Consider the following 17,853-nt stretch of genomic DNA (forward strand, 5'->3'; position numbering starts at 1 on the left):
TATCTCCTTCCTGGGCTTTGTCATCACGGCAGGGAGCATCCAGATGGACCGGCAGAAAGTCCGAGCGGTGGAGGAGTGGTCTCGTCCCACCTCCCGCAGCGCTTCCTTAGATTCGCCAACTTCTATCGCCGCTTCATCCGGGATTACAGCACGGTAGCGGCTCCCCTCACCGCTCTGACATCAGTCAACAAGGCCTTCTCCTGGTCCCCAGGAGAAGACCCGTTTCACCTCTGCGCCTATTCTGACTCAGCCAGACCCTGCCCGGCAGTTCGTTGTGGAGGTGGAGGTCTCGGACGTGGGAGTGGGGGCCGTCCTGTCACAGCGCTCATCTGAGTCAGTTTTAGAAAATAAGAATTGTTTTGAAATTGTCTTCTTTAATCTTAGGGGTAGTGTTGACCTATGAGTGAAAATATGTCTGTGATAATGGTACAACATTAAAAGCATCCTTGATAAACATTCAGCCTGTATACATTTCTGTACAGAAGAAGGCTGTGACATTTCATCAGTCTATAACATTAACACATTACCAGTAATACTTATAAGTACAGCTTATAATGGATATGGTTGAGTCCATGAAGGCTGAGGGAGTTGTACCATCATTCTTTCCAAACCCATTGTAGCAAAGGGTGAGAGCAATCACCCCACCCGGCCTCAAACGGGTCTATGGGTTAGCAAACTGCAGCTTTGACCTCAACGCCAAAGAGCCAGGCTCGTTGGTATGGCAGTCAGAGCGCATACTCAACTGTAGTGACAGCACTCTGTCACACTGCCATCCCCTTCAGGAAGCGCCCCCACGCGCTTCACGCACCGAGGCGTCCCTCACGCATTCCCCTGCCATACTTCTCCCATTCCAGGGTCCCCCAATCACCAGTGCTTCACCGATCTCTGGGGTCCCTCACACCGTGCTTCACCCATGTCTGGAGTCCCTCACACCGGGGTCAACCTAACCTAACCTGGGGGTCCCTCATATGGCTCACACACTGGGCACACCTCTGATGGCCTCGCAGCCAGCCATCCCACTCCTGACACCATTTGTAGCAAAGGGCAAGAACAGTCACCCCACCCGGCCTCAAACCCGGGTCTACGGGGTACCAATCTGCAGCTTTGACCACAACGCCAAAGAGATAGGCTCATTGGTATGGCAGTCAGAGCGCATACGCAACTGTAGTGACAGCACTCTGTAACACCCATATAACCATTAAAAATGTGTAACTTGTGCAGATCTGTGTGCATGCTGAGGTTAGGTGATCCTGGGCAGGATGGGGTATGGTTATGTAGAAAAGGGCCACATGCCTTAGTCCTTAGCCCCTTTCAGACATGCACTAAAACCCTGAACTTATCTAGACATTACCTGGAGGAGCTGTATGTGAGAAGACAAATGTCCGAATCAGTCGGACTGGACATTAAACAGACTTTACCCTGCCAGCTCCCTAGTACAAAGTCCGTGTAATGTCCAATTGAGTCCATGTGTGAATAGAACAGGTCATTGTCAGGAGAATTCACAGCAAGCGTGTTGATGACTTTTCTATCATGCGACTGGCAAACATCTGCTTCGTACTCTTTTCTGCTTGCCTGTATATTGCTTTCCACTCTTTTGTTGATATTGCAGATACTTCCAAATACATGTTATTTTGAGTCCAATGATCGTTTAAGAGATAGTTAGCTATAGCTATAAAACTACAGCTGCCAAAACTTGTCTCTTTCAATGATTAATGACGTTGGTTAGTAGTTTATTATCTGGTTAGTAGCTAGCTAAGCTGTAGCTAAGTAATAGTAATAGTAATAGGTATAGTGAGATACGTGAACTGGTGGCCTAACATTACATAGTGAACAACAAAAACTTACCTTCCTGTTATAATAAATGTATAATTAATAATAAATTACGTGTACCGGTAGCACCATTTGGATGGCTATGCGTGATATTGTTTCATATAGGCTACCCAAAAGTACAATAGCTGTGTTTGCCTCCGTGCCACATTATGTGCCCCTACCACCGAAAGGTAAGACATTGAAAAGAAAAAACCTGAAAATACTTCAACTCGCGAATACTTTTCGAAAACTTGTCAATACTTGTCACTTGTGGGAATGCAAGTGGCGTCTAACTGGAAAATACCACGAGGAAATCTGGACGTTTCTAAACTCGCAATTATTTCACGCGATAATGTAACATACTACAAATGTAATCATTAATGGTTGCATACTGGGTACTACATTGAAAAATAGCATGCAGTATACAGTATATACTTGTGTAGTACGCAGTGCACAGTATGCAGTAGGTGGTTTCAAATACCTGCCTCCTGCACGCTCTACCCAGGTGCCACCCCGCGCCTAAACAAAATGGAGTATTTCCAGTAGGTGAGAACGCATCTGACGCGGACAATATCCTGTTGTGTGCTACATGAAAAGGCAACTCTGGACAATGTCCGGACCTGGATGTGGTTTGCATGTCGGTTTTGTTGAACACCAAAATACAACCCAAATCAAACGTTGGTTTTGGTTCAAGTAATGTGTTTTGCTACTTGGGTTTTAGTTTTCCAGGTGAAAATCATGGAAATAGGGCCCCGGGATGTGTGTTAGCCCTGGGCTCTGGGGAAGCTTAATGCGGCCCTGGTGACCAGGCCCTGCAGTACCAGGACGAAGTGGCTGTGTACATTGATTGTAAAACAACAAAGGATGACTCTTTTAATATGCTGTTCTGGTGGAGAGAGCATGCTCCTTTATTCCCCAACATTGCCCACATTGCAACAAGATCTATCCTCGCCGTCCCTGCATCAAGCAACGCAAGTGAGAGAGACTTCTCCTGTGCTCAGGGGCGCTGTAAGGGGGGGGGTGAAGTTAGGACAATTCCAAGGGCCCAGCATTGACAAGGGGCCCTCATAGAACACTATTATTATTATAAGTAAGTTAATGTCATTAAAATTATAATTTCACCTGTTACCTGTTTTACCTATTCCTCTCTCTAATCATTGTATGGTTCAGTCTTGCATAGGTACACTTTCTAGCAATGATTACAGAGCGCGCTAGAATCTTTGCCTTCCAGTAGGACCGTGCGCTTACAAGCAGAACAGATGGTGAACTGTCAGTAGATTTGACATGTCGTCATTGAAGAAGTCGGAATATCAAAAACGAAAAGCGAGGCAACAGAAAGCTGAGAGGGAGAAAAAGGGCCAACAGTCACCCAGTTTTTTCCAAAGAAAGGTATATTTATTTACGCACCTTCCTTTGGTGCCCATTAACACGTAGCTACCTAGCCAACATTACTATTATGGCTTAACCACTGCCTGGATGATGTAGCTAACTAACAAGTTAAGTTAACTTACAGTGTAGTGTCAGTGTCATTTCGCTTAAATATTCGGTAGGTTAACTATATCGCCACTGAAAATGAGATGAGGGCAATTTTGGTCCAAATATAATTAATGTAGCTCAGTGAATTTGTAGCCAACTAGCATACATGATAACTAGCTTGTTCACTAATCAAGTCTGCCTTCGTCATGCACAGATGCAGCTTCAGGATTAGGAACCCTTCCTTCAACCCATCTCCCAGTTGAAGGAGAAGGAGGTGAGAAGTATTTTGTTGATAATATATTTACAGTGCAATCCATGAAGCTAAAGGTCTTTGGGGTTAAGGCTCATACAGACTGATTTTGAATATTTTAATGTATGCTGTATTACCATGTGAGCAGTTAGCTAGCTAAAATTTCAACTACTGAATATTAATGAATTCTTCAAAACTGATTTTGAATTCACATGTCTTTTTTTGGTTGGAAATTATCACTAATGAAAGATGCCACTCATGTACCTCTGACCGTCCATACATCAATGGACAGTACGCTAAGTATTAGGTAATTAACACTAGACTACACTAGAGCTACCAGTCTACAAATTATTACACTCTGGGTCATCAAATGGGTTTTCTAGGCTGGTGGGTGGTCTAGGTTTGGGGGGGTCCAATATTATATTCTTTCATAGGGCCCAAAATTTCTAGCAGCGCTGCTGCCTGTGCTGGATTTGTTATTCAGGAGTGGAGGAGTCAGCTGAGACCATCAACAGTAGATGACATTCTTTTTTTTTTACACAGCAACCTAAAGCACCACGCATGATCATTCATGCCCTCTCGTCAAAAAAGGTAGGCCATTTCCCCCACTCTATCCTATCCCTAGAGAAATTGACTCCCCCCATCCATTCACCCCTACCCCCAGAGAAAATGCTGCTGCCCCATCCACATTACCCCTAGAGAGATTGACTCTGCCCCACACTACCCCCCAGAGAAAATGACTCGACCCTATCCACTCTTTAATCCAATTGTGCCTGCCCATGTATATTTGTAAAATTAGTTTTCTTATTTGTGTGCATAGGCTGAACAGGACCCGTGCAGGGTACTGACCTAGCTGCTATTAGCTCACATCCTGATTGTGTGTACCGCGGCTGTGAGAGAAGAGCTTAACTGCTTAACCAAGAGTAGCGTGCCAATTGCATGTAGAGGAAATTCATGAACACATAGCTGCACCACATCTGTAGGTTTAGTTAGGTCACGTTTGTGTTCATGTAGAGGGTTCCCATTCTATTGAGATATCCATGTACGTGTGGTGTTTAATGCTGTGGGAATTGTTCACATTCGTGACTGTACTGGCCTAATTCTGTATTCCTGCTCCTTCCCGTGCAGGAGACCACACACACACGCACAACACACATACACGCACAACGGAGTACAACTGAACACTCTGTAAGGTGGATCAACACATACCACGCATACTCCACAAAAATCTTCAATAAAATTCTGAACCCGGAATCTGACTCCTATGTCCTGACCGACACCCCACTGTGACAGCAACATTAACCTGTACCTAGCTCATGGGTGAAACTGCTCCCTCAGTTTCAGTTGTCCTTCGAGCTGGATCATGCTTTCAGTGCCTCTTCGAGCTGGATCGTGGCTTTCAGGTTAGACCCCAAAAGGAGTATTTTACTACCTGGTCATGATAACGCTTTTTGACTTAGATTGCCAGGGATGGCAGAGGTCAGGGAGAAGCACAAACTCACTAATACAGCACTGCCTGGTTTATTAGCGTCTTGGAGCAGAGATCGGAAACAGTAGGTAACATGCTGGACTGAGTGAAAGGGTGAGGCTTGTGTAACTTGGCCAGCTTTCTGAGTTAATATTCTTTAACATGAGGAACAAAAGCTAGCACTGTTTCTCAGAGCTGGCCTCCTTGTGTGCAAGACATGCTCATCACAAGGGACAGAGCACAGGGACAGCTTTTCTGCAGATCACAAGCCCTATAGCTTTACATTACGCACAACAGTGTGTTTTGGGAAAATGTGTGTCCATCCAGTCTAGTTCTATTTTCACACACCTTTGGTCACATTGGACCATTCTGCTGTTCATTTGGTGTGTGTTGGAGGTGGCAGTGCATTGCTGACAGAATTGCTTGTCACAAATCCAAAATCCACACTGGTAATCTGCATCATTAACTCAGTGTGCTACTGGAATTTTGTCAGGTTTAAAAACAGACTGATGTAATCAGTGGAGTTTGTTTGTGGGCTGTTTATAAAGTGTGTGGTTCCCTTTCTTGAGCAGATGTACCATAACCTTAGGTAAGAATTTTGCTCAATTTAATGAGTGAATTTAATAAAAATTCACTCATTTAAAGGGCTAAGGTAAGAACTTTTTTCCATCATAGCTTTCCTGATTGAACCCAATTTGTATTGAATTAACACCAGGTAACACCAGTGCTATAGGTGCTATAGTGAATATTTCTTCAAAACATAAAGCCTCAAAAATTCTATTTTTCAGATGAGAGCAGTTGTATAGGCTACAGATGTTGTCTGATGTTAATTGATGTAGCAGTGTACTAATAGGTTTTCCACCGGAACCACTCTTGAAATTATCACTCTTTTAAATATCAGATTAAAGTGGATTATGAGAAATGGACAACAGATTCATGGCGGCTGATAGTGTTAACATCCATAGTGCTCTGGTGGGGGACTATATTTGTTGTGCTGTGCTCACTGGTATCACACTCATAGAACAGCTGATGTTTGTAGACATTTTGGTCCCCTCTTCCCAGAAGCACCAGGGCTATAGAGCATTCAGACTGTGTATAATATGATACACAAATACAACCAGCCCTCAGGATTAGAGACTGTTTATAGAAAATATCTTGTTCTCAGAAATAATCTGCATTTTGGTAGTTGCATGCTTGAAAAAATTGCTTGTCAAGATTTGAATGGTGAAGTTTCTAGTAGTGCTCTTTTAAGCTCTTAAGGTCTTATTTAATTAACCATTTATAAATCATTTGCTTTTAAAAATGTAAAAAGCTTTTAATTTTACATCTATTGTTTTCAAAATTAACTACCTAATTGTTGTGTTGTGTGTTTATAAACACAACTTAATTGTTGTTCTGTGTCTGTCCTAAAGTACACACTACTCTCTGAAAAATAACTTATAAATGCTATCATTGAATGTCATTGAATTCTGTAAAGCACGAGCTACTCCATTTTGGATCCTGTACAATCCAGTATTTGCAGTTGTAGTTAATTATACAGTACAATAACCTTTTTCATTTAGTCTTATCCTTAGTTAAGAAAAATTGCTAGTTATCAGTGACAGGGTATCTGGAACATTATGATTTGACTCAGCTGACATTTGTTTCTTGCAGTTTTTCAGTGTCAGCCTGTGGATAAGACCACTTTTTGGGACTGATGGCAATATGATTGTGTTGGCAGTCAAGCCATAGACCTGAACCAATGGCCGCCAGTCTTGTGAATTTATAAACCATTGACTTCAAAGTGAGCATTGTTCACATTTGGTCGTGGGGCCTGAAGGTCTGCTTTAAATAGATGTCAAAGCTTTGTGTTTTAGCAGCCTAATGTTATTATCTCTTTCGCACGTAACTTATGTAGCACGTGTTACGTTACATGGTTCGTTATGTTTTCATTAGCGTTATTAAGCTTCTCATAGTTTTCAGTTAGCATTTGCTATATTTTTTTAACGTTAAATCGCTGTTTCCTCAAAGCTAAAATTAGCTAGAATTTTTCCAATCTAGTGTTCTAATCGCACTGGTTTTAGCATACGCGTAACGGCATATCACACGCATAACAGCTAATCACACCGGTGTGACCGTACGCGCAAAAGGGTTATTCCATTAGTTTTCTTCATTCGTGCGTGCGCTTGTAAAATTTATATTTTAAAGGCTCATTATTATGGTTTTGTATTTCTCTGTAATGTAGCAGTGTTAACAATGTTACTTATAACATTCTTTCTCAGCCCTGGAACTCAAACCATTTTCTGATGCCCCATTTATATAATTAAATTAATATCATAAACGTGCGACGACTAGTCGACTGTTGACTAACGACTAGTTGACTAGGAAAATCTCTAGTTGGGGGCAGCTAGAAATAATATTGTATAAATAGATGTGGAAACTTAGAGAATTCTCCATGCTGTAAAGTGAAGACTGTTGAGGCAAAAGGCGAAAGTTCAACAAATTTATAAGACTATTTTTACCTGCATTTTTACATAAGAATTCAGGAAAGAAGCCATAAAAATGTAAATATTAATGTATTAGGGTGTTTATGGTACAAGCCATGTTAGAGGGACATTCCATTATTTCCTACCCTCATTGTTTAGCTCTTTCCAGGTAGTCTCCAGCCAAATCAAACTGTAGGATATTGGAATAAATCTCAGCTTTGCAGGCACTGTGTCAGTACCACGACGTTGCTTTAAGTCAGGAGGAGAGGACAGGAGATTGGGTGGAAGGGAATTTGAAATGTATGACTGTGTACACAGGGTGTGGACAGCTTGCTGTTGGAGGAGATGGCAGATGCAGGCAGGGTGAGTGTAATAGTGTAATAACATCCAAATCCCTGAGGAAGGAATTAAATATCTGGCATATAGTGGAAAGTGAGAAAAGCCAAAAAACACACTGATATATATCTATATACTGTGGAAAATGAACATGACTGAAACATGATCAGACTTTTATCTAGGACATGTAGCTGTTATACTGGAGCCTTTGTTAAAAAAAAAAACACTGTTCAAATATATTTATTGATCACAAATGCTGACTTATTTTGGACATCAATTTCTTCTTTGGAGCATTGATGAAAAGTGGAGGGGTGGGCAGGTGAAAACAAAAAAAAACACCTGTCCAGTGGAGGACAATCAGGTATTAGTCAGAGATTCGGGTGAAACTGAGGACTAGCCAAAGAACAAACAATTACTTAATCAAGGATGCACAGTTGTTTGTCAGTAACAATAATACTTCAATCACAGGTCAATAGCAGTCCATTCGAAATACATTTACTGATCCAAATAACAGGTCTCATTTATCAGTTCAGACACTTCAGACGTGGGTTGAAGACACACCTCCTCAGACTCTACCTGGACTGACGCCCTTGCCATTTCAACCTTTTAAATCTAAGATTCTTGGCTTGCACTTGTAGCTCTATCTCTTACCTTGTATTTGTAGCATGTTTTTGCGTAGGTAGTATAGCAGTACTTTATTGTCCCAGTGATTGTATTCAATATATGTAACCTTAGATCAGATTAACTGTGGCTCGCTACACCAACCTTGCGCTCAGCTTCAGCACTATCTGCATTGTATGATGTGTATACATCTTGCCCTTGTGCCTATTTGCCCACTATATGCACTTTTGTACGTCGCTTTGGATAAAAGCGTCTGCTAAATGAATAAATGTAAATGTAAATCACTTCACTGTTGAGGTCCAGTGGTACCAGTCCTTAGAGAAGAGTGATGGTTTGCTGGAGTCTCTACTGAGGGATTGCAGTCATCTTGTGCTGATTGTGCTGTCACCTGTGCTCTACCTATTAAATGATGGTTGCCTGCAAAAGGGAGGGATCTCTCTCTCTCTCTCTTCGTCCCTCCTACCTCATCCTCATAAAGCATGTTCTTCATAGCTCTTGGTAGCTGGTTTGGGGGCATTTTATTGCTTGAGTTGCAGACTTGATTTTGTCTCTGTGTTATCATAACACAGGGAACTTCTGGGCCACAACAGAGCTGTCTGTATATTCCCTTTTTACACAGGTCTCAGAAGATCAAAGCTTAACACATACAGGAAAGAGCCATGGCACCTTGTGCTCTCATGTCTACTAAGAGAATATTCTAGGCACTGATCTCTTATTGCAGCCCTATGTACACACATTTAAAATGCTTATTCCATGTGCCCCAAATAGGACTGCCCACAGGGACATGTCAAAATATCAGTAATCCTAGTCTTGTTCGAATGAAGCTCTGTATTTTAATCTGCTGTCCAGAAAAAGAATGCGAAAGGACCTAATTACCAGTAGTGTTTGAACACTGTCTCCCTCAGGTGATTTGGATCACCAACAGCATGTCATTGGTTTGAAGCATAGCTTTAAGATTGCTATAAGATTGCTGACTCCTTTGACACATATTCAGGTTGGGTGTTTGTCTAAGAGAGGGACTGCAAATGAAAATATGACCATGTTAAAACTAATTATATTCACTTGGAAAGTAAACTGTGTCCTTTGTTGGACAACAGAGTATTTCCCTGGCAAAGAGCAGCTGTCCATATGTGTTCATCATCTTTGAATGGTTTAGATCTCACTTGTGTTTCTGTGCTATAGTTTCTGTGCTTCTGTGCTTTACTCAGACCAACAGAAATGTGATATATTTCATGTTTGCAGTGCTGAATATTCCTGCCTATTAATGTATTGTGATCTGCAGGTTTAGGAAATATAGTCTCTAATTTACATTTACATGTGAGCTGCCCTGCTGAAGGGCACAGACTTGGTATATGTATTTGACAGTGTCACTCAGTGACAGTGTCAGGAGCATATGTTACATTACAAGCAGGCAGCTTGTAACTAGGCCAACTAGACCTTAAAACAGTGGTCCTTGCAGTAGAACCAGCTTTGGTTTTGCAGGAAATACATTGTGCTTTTCTGTGGGGGAATATCTTGAGCTAGGGGGAATGTCAGTGTATTCATATTCAACTCATATTTTACCTAATTGCATCGGTTAAAGGAAAACCGGCGTGCAGAGATTTTAGATCAGGCAATGAATTACTAGCGTATATGAGCTCTAAGATTACCTGACTCGAACGCAATTTTATAAAATTTTTTAAATTATTTTTTAATTTTTTTCAGATGAGTTTTTCAGATGAGCCTGTTTAGGCGACGTACTGGCACGAGAGCACTGTTCTTTTCCAATCAGCAACTAGTTTCAGCTTTCTGTGAGGCAGTACCAGGAAGTATTTGCAGGGACTGTATCAGCTGATTACTGCACAACGGCATGCATTGAAATAGATGGAGCATGGAAGCGAAACGTGTGAAGGTTGTCGCACACACAAGCACAATAGAACGGGAGGTGAAAAAGAAATGGCGATAGGCTTGGTTAGATGAAAATGGTAATGACAGACGTTAATGATGAACGTTTGGCTTATGTTGTTATAAATTAAACGAGCCCGGGACCTGCTTTGCACCATGTATTAGAAAAAAATACAGATTGGGACAAGCGGCAAAAGGCATTGTATTGAGATACAATATCTCTTCTGCCAGGGAGTCCTGGTCAAGATGGGCAGCAACATTAAATAAAAAGATTTCATATAAAGGTACAAACAAGGACAGATAACACCACAGAAACACAGCAAAAATACAACAAACAGACACAAAACATACAGGGATCAGGGGCTAAGAAGAATCATGGAAAATAATGGCACATGTTAAAAACAATGACATTGTTCTGTAAAAATTGATTTAAAAATATTTTAAAGCATGTTGAGAGAGGGTAAAGATTCCAAGTTAAGTATCAGTATGATACATATCCCTCCCTCACACAAAGCAGCTGTTCGGGCTCTTCGTTATACATCAACGTTGCCGGGAGCTGTGGCTGCTGGAGCTGCTGCCGCTTCATCCATCCAAGACCACGTGTGTAATCATAAAGTCCGCATTTTGAGCAGAACATGACCTGTCTTTCAGGATAGCACCAGCGCAGTTGACCTGTGTAAAACATCACAGGAAAAGAACTGCACTCTCCAAATTGCCTGTTACATTAGGCAATGTTTAGTGCACAAGCTGTCAAAACAGATGTTTTCACAGAACATTGACGAGTCCACAAACCGCAACAAGGACAGAATTTTCAATGTATTGGTCCGATTCTATGATGATGACTTGGACAAAGTTGCAACACAGCATTGTGCTACTCGACCAAAGTTTTATTGAAGTTGAACTTTTCATTTTTAATAGCATTTAAGAAAAAAAGGAAGCACATTTAATTTAAGCATGGTAGTACAAAATTGTATTAATGTATATATTTTTTTTGTTTCACAATTTTGAATTACAGCTGTTGCGGTAACCCTAAATGTACGTGCGTCCTATTTTGTTACCCCCCACAAAAAAAAAAAAAAAAAAATTTCAGGCTCAGAAAATAATGTTGCTTTAAGCCCTGTAATTAGCACACATATATCAGCCATGCTTTTCTATTTTATTGTGTATAGTGTAACACTGAAGGTGCTTGTCGTCACCTCTTGTGTATATTTTACATGTGTTTGTAATTGTTGGGTCTAGTCCATATTCATTAAACTAACTTTATTGGATGGTTCTGCTTCCTGATTTCTGGGTTTTTACAGTGTTTGGGACATGGATTCTGTCTGAAGTTCCTCTTTGTGGGACGCAATTGGTCTTTGTAGAATGGGTACGGCTGTAAATTAGGGGGCATTGAACCACAGGCCCCAGACTTCCCTCAATGAACAGCATCATACACTAAATTTGGGTTTAAAACAGTAAAGATAGCAGCAACGTGTTTAACTGGTGGAATTGCCTTTTTATAGCAGCAGTATGTTTTTATCAGCACTGAAAACAAACTTTCAGGCCAAAGTGATAAGAACATAAGAACATATTATGACGAGAACAGGCCATTCGGCCCAGCTAAGCTCGCCATTTCTTAATTAAAGAGAATCCAAAACTGCATCAGGTCTGGACTTGAACACAGCAAGGGTCTCTGCCTTTTCCCCACGGGGACAAATAAAGTTTCTATTCTATTCAACTACATGACCTGGCAACCTATTCCATGTATTGATAACTGTGTAAAATAACATTTTCTTATATCAGTGCGAAACTTCCTCTTAACTAGTTTCCATTTATGTCCTTTTGTACTACAGACTGAACTCGCCCTAAAAAATGTATTGTAGTTAACCCTATTGAGTCCTTTTATAAATTTAAAAACCTCAATTAAATCACCCCTAAGTCTCCTCTCGCTAAGTCTAAATAGGATAAGTAACTTGAGTCTTTCCTCGTAGCTTTTATATTTCATGCGAGGAGCTAATTTACTTGTCCTTCTTTGAACGTTTTCAAGAACCTCAATATCTTAGTGGGGTTCCCAGAACTGTACACAGTATTCCAAGTGAGGTCTGACTAAAGCATTGTATAATTTCAATATAACCTCCTTAGATTTATACTCAATACTTTTGGCTTTATATCCCAACATCCTTGGCCTTTTTCACTGCTACAGCACACTGCCTAGATCCTGTTAAGCTTGGGTCAACTATTACTCCCAAGTCTTTTTCAAATTGAGCACATTCTAGTTTTTTCCCCCCATTAAGTAGTCTTGTCTAAGGTCCTTATTTCCCACATGCAAGGCTTTCCATTTAAATTAAATTGAATGTCATTTGCCAGGTATCTGCCCACTTTTGGATGCTGTTTATGTCTTCCTGTATTACCTTAGTTGATTCTATACTGTTGGCTAGACCCCCTAGTTTTGTATCATCTACAATTTTTACTATTTTACTACTAACCTCTGCATCAAGATCATTTATGTATATAAGGAATAGCAAAGGCCTCAAACACCGATCCCTGCGGGACTCCACTTCGTACAGAACCCTGCTCTGATACAATTCCTCCCACAGTTACAGTCTGCTCTCTACTAGACAACCAACTTCAAACCCACTCAGTGATAGCTCCTGTAATGCCTGCAGATTTCATTTTCAATATGAGCCTCTCATGCGGTACTTTGTCAAATGCTTTTGAAAGTCCAAATAGATAATATCATAAGTTTGGTCTGAGTCCAAACATGCTGTAGCTTCCTCAAAGAAGTCCAGGAGGTTTGTTAAGCATGACCTCCCTCTGCGAAAACCATGTTGGCTATCATTTAAGACATCCATTTTGTTCAAGGAATAATTCCAAATTATCCCTAATGATGGATTCCCGTAATTTACATGTGATACAAGTTAAACTGACTGGCCTATAATTTCCTGGATCAGTCCGGTCTCCTTTCTTATGGTTTCCAGTCATCTGGCGTTTCTCCAGTTTTAAGGGATTGCTTGAAAATAACTGTCCGAGGCTTGTAAACCACTTCTGCTAGTTCCCTGAGAACTCTTGGATATATTCCATCGGGGTCTGCTGCCTTATTTTAAGTTTTTGAAGTTTATCTAGTACTTCTGCATCAATTTCCTCCATAAGTCTCTGAGAACTGACTGCACCTGAAGGCATATGTGAAAACACTTCACTAGTGAAACTCTCCACAAAGTAACTGTTTAGTGTATCAGCAATAGCTTTGTTATCATAAACCATAACTCTGTCCTTATTTTTTATACCTCTTATTTCATCCTTAACTATCCTTTTTCAACTGTAGTATTGAAAAAAGCATTTAGAGTTGCTCTTTGCATCTAGTGCAATCTGTCTCTCAAAACGCCATTTAGCTTCCCTTATTTTTTCTTAACTTGAGCTCGCATGTTACTGTATTCAATCTTAATACTGTCTGAGCTCTCCAACTTGTATTTTCTAAAGAATTTCCTTTTTTGTTTCAAACTATCCCATAACGACTTATTCATCCACTGTGGATGCTTCTTTTTCAGCTATCCTTTTCTCACTTGCGGAATGAATTTATGCTGTATATCCAGAATAGTCGTTTTAGATATGCACCACATTTTTCTTTCACAGTTTTACCATCTAGAAGAGGTCCCCAGTTTATATTCCTTGTATAATCATGCATCTTAATGAAGTCAGCTCATCTAAAGTTGAAAACTCTAGCATTGGAGAATGCAGACTTAACTTGCCAAAAAACTTCAAATGTAACTACACTATGGTCACTTGTTCCGAGTGGTTCCCCTACCTCAGTACTGCCGATTCTATCAGGATTATTACACAGAACCAGATCTAGAATCGTGTTCTCATAGGTTGAGTAACAGACTATCAAAAAAAACCAGTCATTTACAACATCCAAAAACTCTTCCTCGCATTTACCTTGACCTGACACAACTTCCCAATTAATTGAAGGGTAACTGAAGTCCCCCATTACTATTGTCTCACCCTCCTGACATGCTAGTTTAATGTTATCAAGGAGCATACTGTTGACATGTTGTCTGAGGCTGGTGGTGTCAGGACTCAGGCACGGACTCAGACGCGGACCACGAGTGCTCCAATTACAGGCGTTTAATAGCAGAATCCTCAAACAAGCAGGCAGTCCAAAAACAGGCAGGGTCAAAATACCAGGTAAGCAGTCCAAGGGCAAAACAGGGATCAAAAACGGAAACAGGCAGGGTCAAACCTTGAAGGCAGGCAGATCAGGCAATCAGGACAGAAGGGCAGGCAAAAACGAAGTCGAGGAACAGGCGAGGCAAAAACCAGCAAAATCCAAACAGGGTAAACAGGCGGGAAACAAGACAGGCAGAAACACTGAAACAATCTGGCAAACAACACAGAGACAAGCAGGGTAGATATAGGGCTGGGCTGATTAGGAGATGGGAAGCAGGTGTGCAGGCAGGCGGGTGGAGACAATCAGGTGGGCGGAGACAGGGCGGAGAGCGGGGCAGGGCTAGAACACAAGGAAAACAAAGGCACATGGACAGGGAAAAACAAAAACACAACAGCTAGGGGGCGGGAGCCCTGACAGGTGGCCTATAACATATTCCAACAGTCAGACCCTTTTCATTTTCCCCCAATATTTTAATCCATATGTCTTCACTAACAACAAGGGGCTCCATTCCTGGAATTTCCTGAATATTAAGATTATCCTTTACATAGAGAGCTATGCCTCCTTCTCTTCTCTTCCCTCAACGTTATACTCATCCCCATCCCCTGCACCAAGCCACATCTCTGTGATCCCAACAACATCATAATTACTATTGCTCATAACAGTTTCTAGATCCAAAATTTTATTTTTTATACTTAGCATTTAAACAGAGTAATTTCAGGATACCACATGTGCAATTCCTGTCCTTCCCCCCTACCCCCAGCTTCTCAAAACCACCTCTATTACAGTGCTGCTCTGACTGATTTACAATCATGGTTCCCTCGCTACTAATAAAATATTTAGCCATGGTGTGTTCTATTCTGGCAGTCTGTCTATCCCTACCCATCTCACTGTATAATCTCCCTGCCCCCCCCCAAGCCCTAGTTTAAATAACCCTCTGCTACCCTAAGCATACGCTGTCCCAGTGCAGCTGTACCCCTCTGGTTCAGGTGTAACCCGTCCCGCTTGTACAGGTCACCCCTGTTCCCCTGTATCTTCTGAAGGTTTGATTTTTCAGCCTTTCTAAATAAAAACCTAGGATTGACCCAGGCTGTGGAGCTTGCCTTAATGGATAGTCCTTTTTCATTACCATAGCTTTGGTATTGTGGGCCTTGAAATTTATTTATACAATAAAACTGCCAGCACACATTGCTTAACCCAGACTGTAATCAATAATACCCTCAGTATGCTGTTGGTTAATGAATTTGTAGTAATACAATTTATTATGCTTATTGCAGTGCAATACATTTCCTCTTGGAGGGACAATAAAGTAAAGTGTAAAATTGGACTCTATAATAATACAACTGTAAAATATTCACTTATTCGTGGTCTATCCAAGTCTGAAATGAAATGGGCAAAATTATTGCCAATAATTATCATAAGCCTTTAAGCATAGTTCTTGGATAGTTGGACCCTAAAATGTGACTGCTCCTGGGACTGTCATATGGAAAAGCTGAAACATTACCTTTAAATCTATCATTACTTTCAATGTGTTCCCTTTTATCCTCCTTGATTAACAGTAAAACAAATAATTCAATAATTGACACCAATGCGTAAATAGAGTAAATGATTATGCTCGCGAAACAGCGCAGATTGTCTGTAGTTTGTGCGCTATTGCGAAAGCTACAGCATGAGGTTGTTTAATTAACAAGGATGGCAATTTGAACAACTAAGTGGCAAGTAATCCCAAAGCTTTCTCTTAAATGTTTCACATTATAGCTTTCTTGTGTTACAAATTTCAAATTACAAAACAGAGCTAAATTTAGTTACATCGATTTAAATTACTGAGAATAAACTTTTAGGTTAGGTTGAGTGCAACGAACAATAACGTTTAGAACACAAACCTCACAAAAGCTGTGATTGTTTTGAGCATTTAACGTAATTTAAATCGATAAATGCCATCCTTGTTAATTAAACACGTTGTAGCTTTTGCAAGCACACAAACTACAGACAATCTGTTAAGCTTCTCCTGTTTCCAGCTCACCAGCCGCCACTGAGTATTGGCTGAGTGACCACAGCCCTGCCATAGTGGAAGGCTGATATTAGAGTCATGGTTGCCTGCTTGTATTCTGTCTGTCTTCCTGTTGTCAGTGTGGGTGTGTCTTTTGTTTGTTTTTTTTTTTGTATGCATGTGCTTTTGTTATTGTTTTCAGCCCATCATCCCACCTCCTGTCCCACCTATCTGCCCTGCTGCCACACCCACCACCTGAAGCCAATCCTGCGCACCCGTTCCCTATTTACTCGTCACCAGTCTGTGTATATAGTACCTGCCTTGTGTTTTTGGATTTTCTGCCTGTGGATTTCTGGAATTTCTCTGTTTTGTTACTTCGGTTTTGGATTGTTCTCAAATAAACACCTGGTTTGTCATCCTGGTCTGCGCCTGGGTCCTTCCCCCTGAAAGCCTGACATGGAGAGGGTTCTGTGGTTACCAAGGGACAGGTGACATGAAAACAGAGATACTTGCGTGAAATAACTGTGAAAAATACTTACAACTAAGTTACTGGTACTCAGGCTTTGAAATTTGTGCTTCCAAAAACACCTCTCCATTGGATTTTTTTTTTTTTTTCAAATTTTGCAGAGGAAGGTTTCTCTAGTGTCTTCAGATTTCAAACCCATCATTATAAAATAAGTGTCTGTTTCTCACTTTTGCTGGCTGCAGTGTGACCACAGCCTGTCTTCTCTGGGCAGCCATGTTTGTCTGATGGGCAGTCTGTGTGGTCAAGCTGTGCTAAGTGAATCAGAGAGAGAGATTTCCTAGAATATTTTTACTGTGGTCAGGCCGTCTGCCACAGTATGTTCTCTTTTTAGGGCCAGATAGCATGCATTATTCTCTCTCTAGTGCTCTCTCTCTCTCTCTCTCTCTCTGTTTCCCTCTATCCCCCCTCTTTTTTTCTCCCTGTGCTGAAAAGCAAGATCTTCCTCCTTCTCTTCTGTAATTTTTTTCTCTCTGGGTGAAGTACGCAGATGGAGGGGATATGGTGGTTGTAAGGCTGTTAATGTATGCCAGGGGGGTGGGGCGTACAGAACTTTAACGTATGCGGGGGGAAGGAGGGGGTGCATATGGGGCAAATCAGAATAAGGAATGTCATTGGCATTGGCAACCCCCTCCACTGGGGTCAGCAAGGAGGGCGAGCCCCTGTGATTATTTGAGGACATACATTCTCACTCGGCACACAGGGGCCTTTATCCTCACTTTGAACCAGTTAGGGGGGTCGCTTTCTGTCACGTGTACAGTGACAGACCCCAACTGACCATTTTTTGTTTTTTGTGGTATCGGAAATGTACACAAATAATACAGAGGTGATGTAAAGTGGGTGTTTTATGCACAGAGGCAGATGAGTATGTGCAAAAAAAAAAAAAAAAA

Source organism: Megalops cyprinoides, chromosome 11 (assembly GCF_013368585.1).
Source record: "Megalops cyprinoides isolate fMegCyp1 chromosome 11, fMegCyp1.pri, whole genome shotgun sequence".
NCBI lineage: Eukaryota > Metazoa > Chordata > Actinopteri > Elopiformes > Megalopidae > Megalops > Megalops cyprinoides.